General features: G+C 50.2%; 1 pseudogene across 1 annotated transcript; it reads left to right on the top strand.

The window, feature by feature from the left end:
• Nucleotides 1-2,899: 2,899 nt before the first annotated feature.
• On the top strand, nucleotides 2,900-4,117 carry LOC308510811 (upstream-binding factor 1-like protein 1; annotated as a pseudogene). Its single transcript has one exon. The product of its transcript is annotated as an upstream-binding factor 1-like protein 1 (transcript).
• The last annotated feature ends 573 nt before the right edge of the window (nucleotides 4,118-4,690 follow it).

Raw genomic sequence — 4,690 nt, 5'->3', positions numbered from 1 at the left:
AGAATTTTTTATCTCATTGGTCAGTTCTTTTTTTTTTTTATTGAATTCATTGGGGTAACATTGGTTGATAAAATTATACAGGCTTCAGGTCTACAATTCCATAATATATCAATTTATATTATACTAGAGGCCCGGTGCACAAAATTCGTGCATGGGGGGAAGGGGAGGGCAGGCAGGGAGGTCCCTCAGCCCTACCTATACCCTCTCCAATTAGGGAGCCCTTAGGGGATGTGCTACTGATGGCTTGGGCCCACTCTCCATGGTTCTCTGCTCTCTGCAGGGCCTGCCTGCTCCACACCATGGGGATGGGCAAGCAGGCCCTGCTGGGTGCTGCCTGCAGCCCCACTTGCCTGCTCCCCGGTCACTGCTGCCACTGCCCAGCAAGCCCTGTTGGGTGCTTTCTGAGCGCCGATTGCCTGCTCCCAGGCTGCCGCTGCCACTGCCCAGCAGGCCCTGCTGGTTGCTGCTTGGGGGCCCCAATTGCCTGCCTGTGAGTTGCTGCCACCACTGCCCAGCAGGCCCTGCTGGGTGCTGCCTGTGGCCCCCCTTGCCTGCTGGACTCACATTGCCAGGGTGACGCCTCCAGCGTCCTGCCCAGCAGCTATGGGCACCGCCATCTTTGTCATGGAGTGACAGTTAATTTGCATATTACGTTTTTATTAGATAGGACTAGAGGCTTGATGTACAAAATTCATGCAGGGGGTGGGGTCCCTCAGCCTGGCCTGCACCCTCTCACAATCTGGGACCTCTCACTCCTAACCACCCACTCGCTTGCTCCTTACCATTTGGCTTACCACTCCTTAGTGTCATTGCGGAGGCAGGAGAGGCTCCTGCCACCACTGCCACTACACTAGTCAGCCGTGAGCCCGCCTTCTGGCTGAGTGGCACTCCATCTGTGGGAGCACACTAACTACCAGGGAACAGCTCTTCCATTGAGCATCTGCCCCCTGGTGATCTGTGCGCATCATGGCAACCAGTCATTCTGGTCATTCCACCATAATGGTTGCTGGGCTTTTGTTATATAAACTAGAGGCCGGTGCACAAAAATTTGTGCACTTGGGAGGGTCCCTCAGCCCAGCCTGTGCCCTTTAGCAATCTGGGACCCCTCGGGGAATGACCACCGGCTGGTTTAGGCCCGCTCCCCAGGGGATTGGGCTTAAGCTGGCAGTCAGACATCCCTCTGGCAGCCCGGAAGCCGTGGGGGATGTCCACTTGCCATCGGGGAGCAGGCCTAGCTGCAGTTGGACATCCTTAGCATTGCTGAGGAGGCAGAAGAGGCTCCCGCCACCACCGCTATACTTGTAGCCATCAGCCTGGCTTGTGGCTGAGCAGACCACAGACCACCAGGGGGCAACTCCTGCATTGAGTGTCTGTCCCCTGGTGGTCAGTGTGTGTCATAGTGACCAGTGATTCCCAGTCACTCTGCTGTTAGATTCAATTTGCATATTACCCTTTTATTATATAGGATAGAGGCCTGGTGCATGGGTGGGGTCCAGCTGGTTTGCCCTGAAGGGTGTCCCGGATCAGGGTGGGGGTCCTGCTGGGGTGCCTGGCCAGCCTGGGTGTGGGGCTGATGGCTGTTTACAGGTTGGCCACAGCCCCCAGCCACCCAAGCTCCCAATGGATGCTGGCTGGAAGCAGGTATCTGGGATTTGTTGATCTTCTATAATTGAAACTTTGTTGCCTTTAGTGGAGGCCACAGCCGGCCAGGGCAGGCAGGATGCTTCACTTCCTTGTTCTCCAGGCCAACCAAGCCTCCTGCTTGCTCCATCTCCATGGCTGCTGGCCGCCATCTTTGTTGAGTTAATTTGCATATATTCGCTCTGATTGGCTGGTGGGCGTGGCTTCAGTGTAGCGAAGGTACAGTCAATTAGCATCTTTGTCTTTTATTAGTGTAGACTAAGGACCTGGTGCATGAAACTCGTGCACTGGGGTGGGGGGTCCCTCAGCCCAGCCTGCCCCCTCTCACATACTGGGAGCACTCAGGGGATGTCCTACTGACAGCTTGGGCCCCCTCCCTGCTCCTCTTGGAGAGCAGGCCTAAGCGGCAGTCTGGCCTCCCTTTGTGGGAGGTAACCGGGCTAATCAGGGGAAGACACCAGCCCCATCACCCCGCTGCTACAACCACTGCCAGTCACCACAGCCACCAAGGTGTTTTCATCAACATGGACTCAAGTCCCTCCACCATGAAAAAATGACAACTTTCTTTAGACATTTTCAAGATGTGTCTTTCATAGGATATGACCTTTCTTTCTCTTTCTTTCTTTCTTTCTTTCTTTCTTTCTTTCTTTCTTTCTTTCTTTCTTTCTTCTTTCTTTCTTTCCTCCTCCTCACCTGAGGATATGTTTCCATTGATTTTTAGAGAATGTGGAAGAGAAAGGGAAAGACAGAGAGAAACATCAAAGTGAGAGGAACACTTTGATTGGTTGCCTCCTGCATGAGCCCTGACCTGGGCCTGGACCAGGGAGGAGCCTGCAACCTAGGTACATGCCCTTGGTCACAATTGAACCCAGACCCTGCGGTCGGCAGGCTGAGGCTCTATCCACTGAGCCAAACCAGCTAGGGCAGGATATGATATTTCTTAGCCCTCCAGCAGTGGACCTTCGTATTTTTCTCCAGGAGTGAGGTGGAAAAACCCTAGATCACGACTTCTTCTCCAGGGTAGACTGACTGAAGTTGGAGCTGCCAGTTGAGCACAGAGATTTGCTATTGATGCTGATATTGACAGAACTCCCAGAGGTGGGACCATTCTTAGCACACTCTGAAACCTAATTAGCGTGGAGCTTAAGGGATCCCTATATCAAGGGAGATTCAAGCTACATCTTAAGCTTGAAGACTTTTGAGTTTCTGCTGTGGTGTTTGCATAACTGCGGCCTCATAAGTGGCCAAAGCCCTAGAAATGGCATTGAGTAACGACCAAGACCAATGGCCCAAAGAAGACATTGTGATGTTACTGGACCTCCTGAAGAATAATCTCCCATCCAATTAAAAACACACATTCAAAACAACCCAGTCACATATGGACTGGGGAAAAGTAGCTTTTAAAGGTTATTCTGGAGAAATGTGCAAACTCAAGTGGTTAGAGATTTCTAGTAAGATAAGAAAGTATCGTACTTTGACAGACTTAGTCTTGGAAGCTAAGGAACATGTTAAAAATTCTTACAAAAGCAAAAAACTTAAGAAACATCCTGACATGCCCAAGCAGCCCCTGACTTCTTATTTCCACTTCTTCAAGGAGAAGCATCTCGAATATTCCCAAATGCACCCCAAACTCAACAACCAAGAGCTGACCAAGGTCATATCTGAGAAATAAAAGGAACTCCCAGAGGAGATGAAGATGAAATATATTCAAGATTTCCAGAAGGAGAAACAGGAATATGGGGGGAAAATGACTCAGTTCAGGAAAAACCACCCTGAACTAGTGCAGAACTCCAAGACATCTGTTGTCCCCAAAAGAAGCCCAAACCGAGCCCCCAAGAAATTTCAGAGAAAAGGGAAAGAAGTAAAGTCTTCCTCAGAAAACAATTTTTCAGAGGAGATAAAATTCCATGGAGAGCCAGAGAAGCCCCCCATGAACGAATACCAGAAGTTCCACCAGGATATGTGGTCGAGTATGGAGCTGCAAGGCCTGCCCCTGAGGGAGCGCATGGTGGAGATTAGCAGACGCTGGCAGCGCATCCCAAAGAGCCAGAGGGAGAATTATAGGAAGCAGGCTGAGGAGCTGCAGAAACAGTACAAGGCGGACCTGGAACACTGGCTCAAGAGTCTGTCTCCTGAAGAGTACGCTGCCTACAGAGAGAGAACCTCTGGGAAGCGGAAGAACATAAACATGGGTGGAGGTCCAGACCCCAAGATCATCAGGATAGATGTGTAGTCTCCATCAGCAAGGTCTCTGCAAAGAGAGCTTGCACAGAACCAGGGGCCACAGGCTCCAGGGACAGAGTCATCAGAGACTAATGGGGACTGTTTTCATTCCTCACGTGGATCTGAAGAAAAGGAGGAACATGAGGAAAATGCAGAAAGCTGCAGCTCCTCAGATTCCAGCAGTAACGATGAAGATGACAGCAGCTCCAGCTCATCTTCCTCGGGGGACACCTCTGACTCAGACTCCAATTGAGCTTTGTTCATTCCTAGATGGTGGGACAGAGAACTTCCCAACAGAAGTCTTTGGCACCTATGTAAATTGAAGGGCTCTTCTCCCTGTCCCTTTTTATTGCTTTGCTTCTTCCTTCCTTTCCCTTCCTCCTCCTCAATACAGAGTAGGACAAGTTGGGAAGCCGGGAATTGGGACAGAACTCTCAATATCAGGTCCACACACCTGGGAAGAGAGGTTCCTGCTGGGAAAAGAAATAGAAATATGAGCCTGTATTGGGTCACCCTACACCATCAGTATCACTCCCCCTAGGATATCCATGCAACGAAGGATCTTAAAACAAATGGTGAGATGATTGGGCAGCTGTGAGGAGCACACTTCACTAGACTGAGTCTGAAGAAAGAAGTTTTGCTTTTCTCATTTTCTGTCTGCCAGAAGTGGTCTAAGGTCCACAATAAGCCTGTGACTCCTACATTCTCTGCAAGAACTATACCTCTGGACTCTTATACTACATCTGCAGTGAGAAAGGAGTTGGCAATTCTTAATGTGAGAGTGGGCAGCATTATGTAGCAGGCAATATTTATACATGTATATTTA

This window comes from Myotis nattereri (assembly GCF_964212035.1).
Source record: "Myotis nattereri genome assembly, chromosome: 2".
Lineage (NCBI taxonomy): Eukaryota > Metazoa > Chordata > Mammalia > Chiroptera > Vespertilionidae > Myotis > Myotis nattereri.
The sequence above is the reverse complement of the archived record's forward strand: the minus strand, read 5'-3'. Positions and strand labels throughout refer to the sequence as shown.